This window comes from Chelon labrosus, assembly GCF_963514085.1.
Source record: "Chelon labrosus genome assembly, chromosome: 1".
NCBI classification, from domain to species: Eukaryota; Metazoa; Chordata; class Actinopteri; order Mugiliformes; family Mugilidae; genus Chelon; species Chelon labrosus.
Genome location: NC_140337.1, coordinates 30,181,483 through 30,200,085, shown reverse-complemented (window position 1 = coordinate 30,200,085; position 18,603 = coordinate 30,181,483).

Here is an 18,603-nt window from a genome sequence, read left to right as displayed (position 1 = left end):
AACGACCAGGCTAGCATTTCATTAAACCACAACAAATGAGGCGACCTCACCTTCATTCCCAGGATCAACAGGACTCTCCGGGGTCACACTGCCACCTGGAGGGGATATTAAATATTTACTACACAAGCCACCTTTCTAGGTGTGTAACGGTATACCCAATTCACGGTTTCGTACGTACCTCGAGTGGGGGGTCATGGTTTGGTAAGTTTCGGTACGGGAAAAAACGTGAAAAAAAACAACAGAATGTCACACATGTGTAGACTAGCTTGTTTCATTTATTTTTAACAGACACCAATTGAATGAAAAAATAAAAAAACACCTCCTGTTATAAAAGTAAAAAATGGAATAAAATATAAAACAAATAAATTAGGAGGGTTCTCATGCCAGGTAGCAACTGGCAACTTTGGCAACTTCATAATAAGAAACTAACTAAACTAACTTCTTGCACACACGTTTTTTTTTCCTCGCACCAGTGATATCGGGGTGATGCCGTCTTATGTGTGTTAGCATGTTTGATGTGTTTCCAGCGATGTACTGCACCTCCACGAAACATCGTCGGCACACAGTCTCTGTCCAGTCCACCACTCATGTGCAGTCGCTGTTATGTTGCAATGGGAAACCAAAGTGTTTCCACAGTGGTGACTTCTCTTAGTACATCCATGCTCCACACGTTACTTTTCTTCTTTATCTGTTTTTCTTCTTCTGCTTTTAGGCTCATTACCGCCACCTGGATTGAAGTGGTGAATCGACTTTTTCTTTTTTTTAATAGGCTACTCACTCTGACGTATTCGCCATCTGACTGCGTGCACCGAACCGTGACGCCTGTACTGTGACACCGTGGGAGGAATACATATACTATTACACCCCTAGTTATAATACATTTTACCGCTAACCCCATCCATATGATTGATTTCCATGGCCACCATTTGTGATAGTACCTCATACAACCTCAGTTCAAAGAAATCCAATCACCACCTTTCTGAAATCAGATGCACAATATCACACGTCTTTTTTTCTTGTTGCTACAAGTTTGCCTTTATCTTCCGTTTTACCTTGCCTGTTCAACTCACCACTAATGAACAATAATATAATTAAACCTTTCATTTCTCTTACCTGTTTTATGTGGAGGTGGTGTGTTTGAACCCTCACTGTCTTTCAGGGAGTCTTTATTCTTTAAGATGTCGGCTGCAATTTAAAAAGTGTGAGTTCAGTAAATTGTAGCATTTCATTAAACCACAACAAATGAGGTGACCTCACCTTCATTCCCAGGATCAACAAGACTCTCCGGGGTCACACCGCCACCTAGAAGGAATACTAAATATTTACTACACAAGCCACCTTTCTAGGACTATCTAGGAGCAAAAAACTAGAGTTATAGATGCTCAGTGACTTCCTGTACACAGCTGACCATTTGCTTGATGTGTCATGGCCCTAAGACTGTACCAATCCCTCAGTGTTGGCGAGAAAAGTTTTAAAAACCTGAATTTAGTAATTAATTTTTGACTTAAAAGTATAGGAGGTAAGTTCAACAATCTAGTGCTAAGCTAACAAGCTGCTTATTGAAAGAAAGCAATAACCTCTGGGGCTAATGACGGAGCCAACACACAGAAGCCAATAACTCCTCCTCTAATGGCCACTAGGGACTGGCTCCAGATGTGAGTCAATGCCATAGATCTCCATGTTAAGATGTTTACTGCCTGGTTCAAAAACATCTTTTTTGTAAAAGAGGTTTGTTAAACTGTCTTTTTCTCTGTACCATTTCGTCACAGTTTTTTTTTCCATCTTTATACACAGTCAGTCATTGAAACCATCTATAAACACAATAAAAAAAAAAGATTCATGCCTACTCCTGTTTTGTTTTTACCTCTGACAGACATCCAGCTTTCTGGTGATGTCTCAGCTCCAGACATTTTACACTTGTAGAATCCCTCATGAGATTTTAAAACTCTGTTGATGGTTAATATTCCTGTAGACTTTGTCCCAATGAGGAGGCCATCTTTATAGAAATCAGTGATGAGGTTAGAGGACTTTGTCTTTCTAATACAACGCAGAGTCACAGAGTCTCCCTCCATCACAGGATGGACGGGACTTTCCAGGATCACAGAACCAGCTGAAGGACACGAGGACATTTGGTCATTTTGGGTTAATGGTTGTGTTGTCAACTCTTCTGACTGTAAACATACCGGTGACGTTGATGCTGACAGCGTTGCTTCTCTCTCCTCCACTTTCACACCAGTACTGTCCACTGTCCGACACAAAGGCGTAGTCAATATGGCAGATGTTTGTAACGTTAGAACATTCTTGGTGCAGGCCATTGTTCACTTTCCATGCAGCAGAGGCATTAAACCCTTCACAGGTGAAAGAGACTGACTCGTATTCAAAGAGCTGCAGTCTGGACGGAACGATGCGAAAACGTCCATCTGAGACAGAAACAGGATTAAGAACTTAGACATACTGTAATGCTTATTAAATAAAACACCAGAAAAGAACGTGTTCTCTGCATGGTTGAAACCATTACCATACGGCATCATTTATTATATGATTATGTGATATTACAGATGTTATCACTTTTTTAATTTGAACAGTTTTTTGGTAAAAATTTCAATCTTTTCAAAGACAACATTAAAAATGAGTTTTCAAATACATATTAGAGAACCTTTAAATGGTGTCATCGTTAACCTGTTGACAAAGTGTACGGTGACCTCTTGTGGTGTTCACAACCTAGTAAGTGGACTCGTCTTTAAGATCCAAGTTAACGAGTTACAGTGCATTTGCTGACGTTTTCAGAAATGGTGGAGGAGGGTGGAAACGTAATATGTTGTAATTTAGTCAGACATAGTTTTGTTGGGACATGAACCTGGTGGTGAGCTATGGAAGCTCACCATGCATAACCAGGTTAACCACATGTCTTGGAAACAAAGGGAAGCACTGGAAACCTCAAGTCCCACAATCCTCCAGGTGGGAAACTGTCCCAGCAGTTCACTGGCTGACAGTGGCATGTGACCTCTGAGGTCATCAGGTCATATTAAATGCGCTGTTTGGCCTGTGTTCTCCCTCTTACCCTCTTCTCCTCTCCACACATCCCCGGTGGAGACCCCCAGCTGCTCAGCTGCAGCTGGCTGCAAGGTAGTCTGCTAACAAAGAGGAACTACTCCAGGCCTGTTCTCCTTACAGCAGCAAAGCGAGATCCTGCTTGAGGAATCTGCACCAGCTCTTTTAGCCAACAAACAGAAGGTTTGCAGGCTAAAACCCCAACCAACAGGAGCCACAGCTAGTTAGCACCAAGCTGCTAACAAGCCATTTAAAAGGACTCAAGGAGCGGCCAGCTTCCCTCCAACGTCTGCCATCAGGTATACACAGTAAGGACTTCAACATTTCCCAGCTCGGCCCTTCCATCAGGAACCGCCAGCTAAAGGAGTAACACACCAGAAATGGACTTTCCACCAATCTGGTAGTATAACCTGGGCCTAGTCAAGCTAAGCTAAGCTAAGCATAGAACTAGAAACTGTGATTTGATGTGATATTTGTTTTACTGAGTTGTTGTGATCGTAAGGTTATAGTTTAGTAATTTGATGTTAGTTTAGATTATGCAACACAGACTCAGGGTCTCTTGCATGCTAACTAACCATCCTTTCTCTAACCTGGCACCTCATAAAACCCTTATCACATTCCACATATCTACTAGCAGACACATGGTCTGAGTGTCCCTACTCAGCAGCCATCTTGTTTCCTTTGTGTTCAAAGCCTCAAGGCCCCAGCAGCCATCTTGACACACCCACAACCAGCGGCCATTTTGACACACACACACCTGTATGGAGTACACTGTAGTTAGTTTGTATGTTTACTTCTATTCTTGTTAATAAATGTCTTTTAAACATACCTGTCTGTTTAATATTGCACAAGAGTGAATATTGCCAACCTCTACACTGCCAAGAACTCCAGATTCCTTCTACTTTAACTAGTTGTTAACGTGGTAATTTTGGTTATAGTTCATTCATTCATTCATCTTCTATACCCGTTTAGTCCTGTTAAGGGTTACGGGGGTCTGCTGGAGCCTATCCCAGCTGTCATCGGGCGAGAGGCAGGGGTACACTCTGGACAGGTTGCCAGTCCATCGCAGGGCCACACACAGAGACAGACAACCATTCACACTCTCATGCACACCTATGGCCAATTTAGAATCACCTATTAACCTAATGAGCATGTCTTTGGATGGTGGGAGGAAGCTGGAGAACATGGAGAGAACCCACGCAGACACAGGGAGAACATGCAAACTCCACACAGAAAGGCCAGCCAGCTTATGGATTCGAACCGGTGACCTTCTTGCTGTGAGGCATCAGTGCTAACCACCTCTCCACTGTGCCGCCCTACGTTATAGTTATTAAGTTAATTATTATTCAGAATAAATAATTAACACATAAATAATTATTTTTGATAATTATTAATTATTCATGATAGCCAAACCCCGATACTGAGTGCCTTAGTACCCAGGCCCAACAGTTTTATTGCATTACATTGTCTTACCACTTGAACTTGAACACCTTCTATTAGAACTGTTTTTTTCCCCTGCAAAACATAATATGCAGCCTGCACAGTTTAAACAATGCTGTAGTGATTTTAAAAGGATACTGTTTTTTAACATAGAACAAACACAAAATATGCAGAGTAAATGCCACCTGCCTCAGCAGATTGTCCCAGGACTCTAAAACCATGTGACAGTAAGAGAGGAAGTTTTAGACAAACTGACTGGATGATTCATTGTTATTATGATTGGTGCAGGTAATAAAGGAAGAAGGGAGGAGGGTGGTAAGAGTGCAACAAGAAGAATTGGTCCTGCTCTCCCACCTGTTGACCAGTTACCTGTATCACATGTGTTCTAGCAGGTTACAAGAACATTCATTCATTCATTTATCTTCTGTAACCGATTGTCCCGTGAAGGGTCGCAGAGGGCGACTCTGGTCAGAGTTTAGTAATTTTTTTTGGTGACACAGACAAAGAAAGAAGACTTAATTTTAGACTCTCTTCATCGACTCCCATTAAAATCCAGAAGAGAATTGAAACTCAACTGTTATTTCAGTCTTAGGTGCTGGCTCAAGACGATTTTTAATAGCCAGGAAGCTTTAACATTTTGTTGGAGCACACTGTATGGTTGATCTGTAGTTGTTGGTTTGGAGAGGCACGCCACAGGGCTCTCCTTTTCTACGGCCAGTGCAGGACATGGAGGTGGTGTGGACACCTGGACCATCTCTTAGAAGATAAAGGCGGAGTCCAAAGTGAATCAAATGCAAGAGACATGATGCTCGGACTCAAAGTTGCTGTCTTCTTCAGGCTTTCAGCTTTTCAAAAAATCAACAAATCTAAAACAAGAAAGTTTTTTTCTAATCATTGCAATGTCTTTCGACCGGTGACTATTGTGGAATGGAGCAGTAATAAGATCAGCTGATTTGTCCAGCATCTTCATCCACTCTGTCACCAGCACCGCTCCACCATCAGGTGACCGTGCGTCTCAAATCTAACTCAGTAAAACCATTTGCCGGAGCTGTCACATTTGGTCTCCCTTATTATCTTGATAACTTTTCTGATTTCTTCTCCCTCATGGACGTTGACGGATTCCTCCTCCTTCAAACGGGCTTCTCTCTCTTTAACAGCACAAAAGATGGAATGGCTTTGCCTCTCATGCATCTGACCACCAAGCTGTTCAATACTCACCAGTCATATGAAGTGATAACAGTTTTTGGTGTGTTAGGACTGAAGGTAGTGATAGAGGTGATACACACACAGTTCAGCGGTGTGGTAGTTGAAAGTCTCCAAATGCCACTCTTCCAGGAGCGAACCCATTGCTGGCTGTTGAAATCTGCACTTGAAAACCATCAGTTTTCTCGGCGCCTTTCATACTGGTGCTTAATGAATAATGCTCACAAGCATCTCACTAATGATAGTAGAGGTGTAAGCTCTCTTGCTCATTTTATTTTTTAAATCTGGTCTGCTCAATTAATAATGCGCTATCAGTCATAGACTGAAACTATCTTTATCACTCGTTAGCTTTTCACAGCACTGAGAGCATGAGCGGGATCAGCTGGCATCACATGAGCGGATAGAAACATGTCCCGGCATGTCCAGACAAGGCTGCACTTATGTGGGAGAACCTGTGTGCGTGTGTTTCTGAGTCCACGTGTCTGGGTGTGTGTGTGAGTGTGTGGCAGGGAGGCACCCACATGTGGATCGTCGCACCACGATCAAAATACTGAACATAGTTTCACCTTTCACCGCATAAATAATCAACTGAGTTTCACAGGAGTTTTACATGAGCTCTAAGTTGTCCCATATGTGACCTTTGACCTCTCTCAATGTTATAATCCATTTACGGTTATCACTACAACCGGATCGAACCTCCACCCCATCCCCCCTCCCCTTGACCTAGGGGGTCATCCATCAAACTTTGAAGGAAGGTATATACTTTTTATTTTTCCCCCACATGAACTGCTCAGTTTAACTCGCCATTGAAATGACCAGACTTTCTGAAATCAGATGCACAATATCATAGGTCTTTTTTTTTGTTGTTGCTTCAAGTTTGTCTTTTTTATCTTCCGTTTTACCTTGCCTGTTCAACTCACCACTAATGAACAATGCAATTAAACCTTTCATCTCGCTTACCTGTTTTATGTGGAGGTGGTGTGTTTGAACCCTCACTGTCTTTCAGGGAGTCTTTATTCTTCAAGATGTCAGCTGCAATTTAAAAAGTGTGAGTTTAGTAAATTGCAGCATTTCATTCCCACCTTCATTCCCAGGATCAACAGGACTCTCCAGGGTCACACTGCCACCTGGAGGGGATATTAAATATTTACTACACAAGCCACCTTTCTAGGTGTGTAACGGTATACCCAAGTCACGGTTCCGTACGTACCTTGAGTGAGGGGTCATGGTTTGGTAAGTTTCGGTACGGGGAAAAACGTGAAAAAACCAACAGAATGTCACACATGTGTAGACTAGCTTGTTTCATTTATTTTTAACAGACACCAATTGAATGAAAAAATAAAAAAACACCTCCTGTTATAAAAGTAAAAAATGGAATAAAATATAAAACAAATAAATTAGGAGGGTTCTCATGCCAGGTAGCAACTGGCAACTTTGGCAACTTCATAATAAGAAACTAACTAAACTAACTTCTTGCACACACGTTTTTTTTTTTCCTCGCACCAGTGATATCGGGGTGATGCCGTCTTATGTGTGTTAGCATGTTTGATGTGTTTCCAGCGATGTACTGCACCTCCACGAAACATCGTCGGCACACAGTCTTTGTCCAGTCCACCACTCACGTGCAATCGCTGTTATGTTGCAACGGGAAACCAAAGTGTTTCCACAGTGGTGACTTCTCTTAGTACATCCATGCTCCACACGTTACTTTTCTTCTTTATCTGTTTTTCTTCTTCTGCTTTTAGGCTCATTACCGCCATCTGGATTGAAGTGGTGAATCGACTTTTTCTTTTTTTTAATAGGCTACTCACTCTGACGTATTCGTCATCTGACTGCGTGCAACGAACCGTGACGCCCGTACTGTGACACCGTGGGAGGAATACATATACTATTACACCCCTAGTTATAATACATTTTACCGCTAACCCCATCCATATGATTGATTTCCATGGCCACCATTTGCGATAGTACCTCATACAACCTCAGTTCAAAAGAATTCAATCACTGACTTCATCTGAAATCAGATGCATCACATGTCTCTTGTTGTTGTTGCTACAAGTTTGTCTTCTTTATCTTCCATATCAGCTTGCCTGTTCAACTCACCACTAATAATCAATAATACAATTAAACCTTTCATTTCTCTTACCTGTTTTATGTGGAGGTTGTGTGTTTGGACCCTCACTGTCTTTCAGGGAGTCTTTATTCTTCAAGATGTCAGCTGCAATTTAAAAAGTGTGAATTCAGTAACTTGCAGCATTTCATTAAACCACAACAAATGAGGTGGCCTCACCTTCATTCCCAGGATCAACAAGACTCTTCAGGGTTGCACTGCCACCTGGAAGGGATATTAAATATTTACTACAAAAGGCTAGGACCAATAAAACTCGAGTTACAGATGCTCAGTGACTTTTTGACGCCTGTAAACAGCTGACCATTTGTTTGATGTGTCATGGCCCTAAGACTGTACCAATCCCTCAGTGTTGGGGAGAAAATTTTTAAAAACCTCTAAGTGATCAATTTCCAGTTGTGAGTCAATCCCTATAGACCTCCATGTTAAAAAGTCTTGAAATAAATGTGTTTACAGCTTGGTTCAAAAACCAGTATTGGTCTGGACAATTTAAATTATATCAAGGCTTAAAGTTATGCCTCATTTATTGGGTGACGGCATGTCCTCAAAGGTTGCTGGCTGTCTACAGAACCAACAAACAATTAAACAACACTTGAGTTTCTCTGTCACAATATTCAACCACTGTCAACCTACTCACGCTTAACCTTTTTGACCATTTTAGCTGGGAGTTAGGAGACAGCAGAAGAAGCAAGTCTGGAAGCAAGACCAACCTCACCATTAACAGATTTATAATCTCACCGTTGGGAGCTGGCTATGCTGTCAGTTAAAATGTTAAACAACAGTAATTTAATGCTGGCAATTAAAAGTATACACAGAAAATAGTTACTGCCTCTTTAAGAAACCAGGAGCAGCACCGAAGTGATGCGGCAGAAGAAAAGACGTAAAGAAGAAAGCAGTTGAGAAAAAAAGCAGACATATCAAATGGAGATTAGTGAGTAAGATACTATTTTAAAAAGTTGATTTAGGACCTGTAAAACAACACCTAACTGGTCGGGAATTGATGAAGAGCATACTAAAAGTAAGCCACAGCGGCTTTGGTTTTACCTCATTTTATTGTACGTTTGTTTCTGTTTGAAGCGCTAGGGAGAGCTAAAGTTAATAAACATAAAGTGTTAGTTAGTTAATATTTTCCAGTTCATTAAGAAATTATTGTTGTGAATGTAACCAGAGAGTGAACCTATATTGTGTAAGTGGGAAATGTTTAATTATTTTGTGTAAAAGAGCTATAAGTTCAAAGGCACCGCTCTGCCACCATTTTAGGCCTGGAAGAATAAAGTAATAGTAACGTTATGATTCACACAGCTTGTGAAACCTTGTTGACTTAAAACTGAGTAGCTACAGTGATTTATTTTGTTACGATCTGTTGTTCGGGTCAGGTTTTTTGCTCCGGTTGGAAGCTTGGTCAGAACGAAAATTCATCAGATCAGATGCACAGTATCACACATCTTTTTTTTTTTTTTTTTTGTTGCTACAAGTTTGCCTTTATCTTCCATTTTACCGTGCTTGTTCAACTCACCACTAATAAACAATAATAAAATTAAACCTTTCATCTCTCTTACCTGTTTTATGTGGAGGTGGTGTGTTTGAACCCTCACTGTCTTTCAGGGAGTCTTTATTCTTTAAGATGTCGGCTGCAATTTAAAAAGTGTGAGTTCAGTAAATTGTAGCATTTCATTAAACCACAACAAATGAGGTGACCTCACCTTCATTCCCAGGATCAACAAGACTCTCCAGAGTCACACTGCCACCTGGAATTAATATTAAATATTTACTACACAAGCCACCTTTCTCGGACTATCTAGGACCAAGCTGTCCTAGATAGAGTTACAGATTCTCAGTGACTTCCTGATGCCTGTACATAGCTGACCATTTGCTTGATGTGCCATGGCCCTAAGACTGTACCAATCACTCAGTGTTGGCGAGACAATTTTTAATTGATCAATTGATCAATTTTTGACTTAAAAGTATAGGAGGTAAGTTCAACAATCTAATCCTAAACTAACAAGCTGCTTACTGAAAGAAACCAATAACCACTGGGGCTAATGACGGAGCCAACACACAGAAGCCAATAACTCCTCCTCTAATGGCCACTAGAGACTGGCTCCAGATGTGAGACAATGCCATAGATCTCCATGTTAAGATGTTTACTGCCTGGTTCTAAAACATCTTTTACAACATCAGTTGTAAAAGAGGTTCGTTAAACTGTCCAATTGTGTGCAGAGGCATGTTTTTTCTCTGTACAGTTTGAAAAACAGGCCAGGCTACAGAGACACTATATTGAAATTCAATAAACGTCTTCAGAAAACGTATAAGAAACGTCACAGTTTTAAAAAAGATTCATGCCTACTCCTGTTTTGTTTTTACCTCTGACAGACATCCAGCTTTCTGGTGATGTCTCAGCTCCGGACATGTTACACTTGTAGAATCCCTCATAAGATTTTAAAACTCTGTTGATGGTTAATATTCCTGTAGACTTTGTCCCAATGAGGAGGCCATCTTTATAGAAATCAGTGATAAAGTCAGAGGAGTTTGTCTTTCTTCTACAGCGCAGAGTCACAGATTCTCCCTCCACCACAGGATGGACGGGACTTTCCAGGATCACAGAACCAGCTGAAGGACACGAGGACATTTGGTCATTTTGGGTTAATGGTTGAGTTCAACTCTTCTGATTGTAAACGTACCGGTGACGTTGATGCTGACAGTGTTGCTTCTCTCTCCTCCACTTTCACACCAGTACTGTCCACTGTCCGACACAAAGGTGTAGTCAATACGGTAGATCTTTGTAACATTAGAACATTCTTTAAGGAACTTCTTGTCGTTCTCCACTTTCCATCCAGCGGAGGCATTAAACCCTTCACAGGTGAAAGAGACTGACTCGTGTTCAAAGAGCTGCAGTCTGGACGGAACGATGCGAAAACGTCCATCTGAGACAGAAACAGGATTAAGAACTTAGACATACTGTAATGCTTATTAAATAAAACACCAGAAAAGAACGTGTTCTCTGCGTGGTTGAAACCATTACCATACGGCATCATTTTTAGCACCTGCACAGAGAGTTGACTGAGGGTTTCAGCTTCATTGTGGCTTTGTACTGAGAGGCAGTTACGTACTAAAACAATGATTGAGTTTCACTTGTCAAAATATTTAACTGTGCCCCAAATGATGTTGGTGTTTTGCATACACAGCACGAATATGTGATGGAATCTTGAGCGCTGCTCACATTATGACCGGACACGATAAGTGAATAACATTGACCATCTTGTGAAAATTCACTCTTCTGCTGGGAAACGTTTGGACCTGGCATTCATTGGTGTGGATGTTACTTAGACATGTAGCACCCACCTAGACCAGACCAGGCACCCCCACCCCAAAGCATAGAACAGCACAAGGTGTTGACCTGGCCTCCAAATTCACTAGATCCACAACTGATCAAATATCTGTGGGATGATCCACAGAGGCCCCTCCCCTCAAAGAACCACCCCCACAAACAACATTCTGTTACCAGACACCAAAGGACACCCTCAGAAGGCCCATGTCCATTCTCTGATGAGTCACCACAAGGGAGACCTACACAACATGAGGAAGGTGGTCATAATGTTTTGCCTGATTGGTGTAAAGCTGTAGGGTTGCTGTTGGGTTACTCACCAGATGTCTTTGAATAACTCTGCTGCACATGTGCAACCAGGAGCATCAACACTGCGGAGATAAAATAAGAAAGAGTTTTGGTCTTAGATGCAACTTTAGATTTTCTTCCTGTTTTATTTCCATGTTTTTCACATTCTACCATGTGCCCTTTTTGTGTGTCTACACTCAGGAACCACAGCATTAAAACCACCACCCAGTGAAGTGAGTAACGTTGATGATATCATCTCCGTGGTCCAATGTCCACTGTTGGAGGTTTCATCAAAGGGTCCGGGGTCAGCATGGATATCCTGACTGGTCTGAAGCTACACAACCACAAGCTAAACAAACTGTGATCCACTGAGTGTTCTGACTCCGTTCTGTCAGAACCAGCATCAACTTATTCAACAGTCTGAGCTCCAGAAGCTGTTGGATCTGTCCATACAGGACAGCCCTCTCACTCTATATCCATCAATGAACATTCTGGTTCTCCTCCTTCCTTGGACCACTTTTGATCAGCACTGACCCCTACAGACCAGGAGCTGCAGTTCTGGAGATGTTCTGACCAACAGTTGTCTAGACGTTACAGTCTGGCTCTTGTCAAAGTTGCTCATGTCCTTCCACTTGTCCATTTGTCCTTCTTCTAACATCAACTCTGAGGTCAAACAGTTAATTACTGTCTCATATATCCCATCCACTGATAGCAGCCATGAGAACTAGATAACCAGTTTAACTACTTCACACAAGAGGTCATAAGGTCACATTGGTGTTTTCCTGCCTTTCAGCCTTGTGTGTAACTTTGAATATCCTGGTGTCCTCTTTCTGCTTTTTTTTTTTTTGTCTTCTTTTATAATCTGGTTAACTTTTGGATTATCTGCACGAGTGCACAGATAATTTACATGTCTTTAGGACCTACTAGAGTGCCTTAAATGTTAATATAATCTGGCATAAAACCTCCAGATCTTTGCCGTAACATAAAAACAATTTCACACGTTACAGAGAATGGTATACATGTAACCCATACAAGGAGAAAAGACGACTGGTCTACTCACGGAGACTGATGCAGAGAGCTGTGACCACCATGGTGTCTTACTGCTGACTGTCTGAGCATCAGACAGTGTTAACACTAAATATAATGTAGCAGAGAACTTCCTCTTCCTGTGCTGCATACGTCTGGGGCCTTAGCAGCAGGTTTAGAAACACCACAAGACATATTACAGTAGACTTGGATGGAGTTTGATGGAAAAAAAAGTCAAAAGTCCATTTCAAATTTCAACCTTTCAAAAGACCACATTAAAAATGAAATTTCAAATACACATTGGAGAATCTTTAAATGGTGTCATCGTTAACGTGTTGACAACGTGTATGGCTCCCTCTTGTGGTGTTCACAACCTTGTAAGTGGACTCGTCTTTAAGTCCCAAGTTAACGAGTTACATCGTGTCTGCTGACATTTTCAAAAATGTTGGATGTGGATGGAAATGTAATATGTTGGAATTTAGTCAGACATAGTTTTATTGCGCTGCATTGTCTTACCACTTGAACTTTGCAACACCTTCTATTAGAACTGTTGTCTTTCCCCCTGCAAAACAAATTATGCGGCCTGCGCAGTTTTAATAATGCTGTAGTGATTTTAAAAAGATACCGGTCTTTAACATAACACAGACATGAAGGAAATAAAAGAAAATATGCAAAGCAGAGTAAATGCAGCCTGCCTCTGCAGATTGTCCCAGGACTCTGAAAGCATGTGACAGTAAGAGAGGAAGAATTAGACAAACTGACTGGATGATTCATTGTTGTCATGACCGGTGCAGGTAGTAAAGGAAGGGGGGAGGAGGGAGGTAAGAGTGCAACAAGAAGAATTAGTCCTACTCTGCCACCTGTTGACCAGTTACCTGTATCGCATGTGTTCTAGCAGGTTACCAGAATAATGAAAAAAAATATGCTTCAGGTGAGATCACAGTCATCAGTTATTGGACTGGATCAGAGTTTAGGCTCCCATTAAAAGCTAAAAGACAATTTAAAATCTTTCTCCTTACATACAAAGCTCTGAGAGGCCTAACCCTAACCCTAACCCTAACCCTTGTATCTCAGAGACCTTATAGAATTATACAGCAGGGCTCATTTCAACAAGTTCACATGCCACACATGACATTTCTCACGCTGAAAAGTGATAAAACTCGCTATCTAAATCTAAAATAGATTAGTAATCTATGAATAGGTGAGAATGAGGCGAAGGCATACCGCTCTGCCTGAACTAGCGAGCTATCAGCCAATCAGAAAATAGTATTTCTTGTTGTCAGGTTAAATAACAGCACCGCAATCACGCATTCCACAAATTACCCGCACACGTCAAGGAGAGCTGGAAGTGGAAGCCCGCGATCAGGTAATCACTTAATTTTTATTACAGACCTGAGCAACTGCAGCAACCCCAGATCATAGCACTGCCCCCACAGGCTTGTACAGTAGACACTAGGCATGATGGGTGCATCACTTCATCTGCCTCTCTTCTTACCCTGATGACCCCATCACTCTGGAACAGGGTAAATCTGGACTCATCAGACCACATGACCTTCTTCCATTGCTCCTGAGTCCAATATTTATGCTCTCTAGCAGAAGCCTTTTTCCCCAGTTTTCTTCCATTTGATTTGACCCTTCTCAAACAGACTAACATCTTTACCACGACCACAGGATGTGTCTTTAGACATAGTTATTTAAGAAATGAGAAGCTACTCATTGCATCAGTTGCACCAGCTGAAAGATAATCACCCATGCAGTAATTATCCAATAGGAGGCTCGTACCTGTTTGCTTAGTTAAATCCAGGAGGCGACATTTTTTTTTTTTTTTGGCCAGGCAGTGTATTTTGAAGACATTATTTCTGATTTTGTAATTTTTCCACTGGTGTCACTTGACATTTTTCTTTCAACAACTTTTTCAGCAATTGAAATCACATTTTTATACAGGATACATTTTAACAACACTGATTCTATGACTTAGTCTAGTGCCACTGTGAGGCTAACATTTTTGTGAAACACATCTTTTTGATGTAATGAGACTTTTTTTTAGACATTCATGGTCCCCAGAGGACACATTTGGATTTTTTTTCTGATTCTGTAACTTTTCCACTGGTGTCACAGTGTCACATTTTAATTAACTCTTTCAACAACTTTTTGAGCGGTTAAGATCAGATTTTGTGAAGGCATTCATTCATTACATTCAATGACTTTGTTGATTCTATGACTTTTAGTCTAGTGCCACTGTGAGGCTGATATGTTTTTGAGAAATATCTTCCCGCCTTTTTGATGTACTGAGGTCAAATCTTGCGCAGACATTCATCGCACCCAGATTTTACAAATTTTAAGGACTTTGTCAGATTCTGTAAATTTTCTATTGAGGTCACATAACGTTGTTCTTCTTTGGTGAAATATCAACAACTTTTTGACAAATTGAGATGAATATAATGAGAAACTTCAGCCGTCTACTAGACTGACATGGAATTGTGGTCAAACTGAAGTGTTTATAGGACCTTTAAACCAAAAAAAAATGATGACCTTATCAACATATAACTTTTGTTTTGTATCATATTTGATACCTCAGGCATTTTTGGTATGACTTGGGATAGGGGAGAAAACAAAAACTGTTTATGTCCTTCATTAGACAAATATATATTATGATTTTTCTCCTCTGAATTGGTAAATATATATTATATGAATAATTTAATAAACTGTGTGAGCGACTATGGAATAAATTAATGCACATTTTAAATAATCACACACTTTTTAATTACATAGAAAGGACAAAAAAACACCAAATAATTACACCATCTGTGTTTTCTTTGACAAAACCTTTCAACATGATTTTATTATAACATAATGTATAAAGTATGAAGTGTTCGCTTCAGTAAAGTAAATATTCATATTAAATATCAGTAACAACATAAATTATATTCTTAACATAACCAAAGGTTTACCTGCAAAAAGCTGTGGTCCATGAAAGAGGCCATCTTGGAAATAACTGCCAAAAGTTACTGACTGCAGAGCATTGATAAATCCATCAAGGGGCAGATGGCCAGCTTTAAATTGTTTACAACAGCTTTTTCAAGGAAGTATTGATCGGTAGAAGTTTTAGAAACTCAAGTATCAAATATGATACACTTAGTGTTATAGGACTAGGAATAACCTGATTAACTATTTTGTTACAAATCCTGAATTAGGATTTTGTTTTAGAGTTTATTTAGATGTGTTAATATAATTTGGTCATTGGCAAAGAGACATAATTTGAAACATCCGTTCATTTTATTGATTTAGTACAGTGGATGTGACTGGGTTGGACTAATAACAATCATTTACACCTGTTGGTTTAATTTTTGGTGGAGAGGTAATTTCATTTTCATTTTCATAATTATCATTCTAAACTTTACAGTACAATTACTTGTGATTAGAACAGTAGTTATTGTTTTCAGTTGGCTGTTGTTGTATGGATGAGGTCGATAATTACTGCTCGTGTCTGCCCAGTCATTTGCACATCTTTGGTGCAGCAAGCGATAATTCATTTTAATGAAAATGCTGTCTTCTGAATTTGCACACAGAGACCAAGAATGACAATGAACCACAACCGAATAGCATCAATTGGAGTACAGATCCAGGAAAGCAATCTCTGATGAACAAAGGGGATGAAGTCAAAGCAGAACGAATGACAACTCAGAACGAAGTAGAAGAACAATGTGAATGTTCCGGTGCAGAGACAGAACTTTTGTGCCAGAAAGTGAAGGAAACGCCTTTAAAGACAGATAATATTCCCACCAACAGAGGAGAACACACTGAGGAGCGGTCTGCAGGAACTGAAAGTCTGTTTGTGATGAAGAGTGGACAAAATCAGGAGCAGAGAGGAAGAGAGACGATGGTTGACATGGACAACAAAGAGAAAAGGGACACAGAAACTCCAGGTCCATCAGACAAAGGAACATGCCGAGAGCTGACTGATCAGAATGAGGACAAAGGAAATGGAGAACAAGCACCGTTAAGAACAATGGATGGAAAACAAAAGGACACTGAAAGAGAACCTGAAACGGTTGATTCAAATCATGGACAAGAAAGACAAGAAGACGCACACGAGGAGCCAAGAAAACCAGGGCAGAGTCTGATGGATGGACAACAGCAGCAAGACGTTAGGAGTAGAGGCAAAGAATGACAAGGACAAGGAAGAAAATAAAGAAGAAGGACAAACGACAAATCACGAAAAAAAAGGTTCAACTGAGGAGAAGACACATGATCCCACAGGAGGAGAGGCACTGGAAGATGAGGACAGCACAAGAGTTGAGATCAAAAATAAAACTGATGAATCTCCAGGTCCACAGAAAGCGGAAGGAGAAGATGAATTAAATTAACAGTCTACTATCAGTCTACTATCCTCGATTATTACTCTACTATTACCTCGTTATTTTACAGCAGAGAATTAATGGTTTAACCCCTTAACACCTGAATTGATTTTTCAGTTGTATAAAGAAATTAATTATTTGTGTTTTTGTTTACCACTCTTTAATTTTTTGAATGTGCACACACCGACATTGGAGTATTACATGCATTATTTTGGCTGCAGTCTGAGCGGAAACAGTGCGTCGCGAATTCACTACACTTGGCGTGAAGGGGTTAAAATGTGTTATATAATTCATCCCTTTGGTTATGAAATGTATTGAATTGAGATTGATAAATTAATTTAAACCTGTGTTCTTCCTATGTTAAAAGGAGGTGGTGCCCTAATGAGATTTAAAGTAGATGATACACTACATTTGGAAAACACAAAAAAACATATATAACATTATCCTCATGTAAATAATTGACATCTTAATGTGAAAAGTGGATTTCAACAATGGACTACTAAACGGCCTCTGGCTTCCTAAAGCTTGGTTGGCAGATGTGAACTTCTATACTCGTACACTGTTGTGTTCCGCATGGTTCTGTCATTTGGTAAAACACTAGTCAGTTAATCAACACTGCGATCTGTACCTGCACTTCTGGCTTCGACTCCAAAGCAGATGCAGGAATTTTACTTCGGTGAACAACCACAAAAAGTCAGTTAACTGATTCTTTATTCATTCATTTTCTGTGACCGCTCATCCTCACCCTAAACATGAGCTAACACATGCTAACACATGTCAACTGATTAACTGCAAAGAGCAGAAATCACTTTTTATTTAACTTTTGAATATTTATCAGTCCCAGTGTTTGTATCTGATCAAGGGTCATTGAAACCGTCCTTCTATACAAATATGACTGTCCTTCTGTCAGGTGAGTCTGCTCTCAGTGATCTGTGACAAAACGAGAAAAACAGGTATTTGTTAAAGCGGAACACAACCAGACTGACAGCTCTGCTCTCATCTAAACTAAATATAGAACAACACTGTGTACAGATGCTCTGGATCCTTCCACTAGAGGCTGACCGAAGATATACAGATCAGCCATAACATTATGACCACGAGGTATGCCTAATCTAGTGGAGGTCCTGACCCATCGAGGCCTAGACTCCTCTAGACCTCTGGAGGTGGAGCTGTGGTATCTGGCACCAAGACATCTACAGCAGATCATTTAAGTCCATTGATCTGGAATGTCCCACAAGGTCAATACTTTAAGCTCATGATGTTTTTCTCCTCTTTCCTGCCCCCAATTTTCCTAAAAATGGCACCGATAATGATTCCTTGTATGTATAACATGCTTGGCAATAAAGTTGATTCTGATTCTGATTCTGATTCTGATTCTGAAGATGCTGGATTAGACTGAGATCTGGGGAATTTTGTAAGTCAACACATTGAACTCCAACCATTCCTGAACCAGAGAGCATCATCCTACTGATACAGTCCATCAGGGAATTCTGTCTACATGAAAGGGTGGACATGGTCTGCAGCAATGCTGAGGCAGGAGCTAAGACTCAAACAAACATCCGCATGAATGGAAGGACCCAAGATCTCTCAGCAGACATGGACCAAAGCATCAAACCGTCTCCACCAGCTTGTCTTCTATCAGAGCTTCGTTTCTGTCAGAACCACCATTAACTTTTTCAACAACCTGAGTTACAGTAGCTCGTCTGTCAGTCACACCAACTGACTGGAGTGATGATAACTCAGTGGTCATAATGTTATGGCTGATTTGTCTAATAATAGGTCAG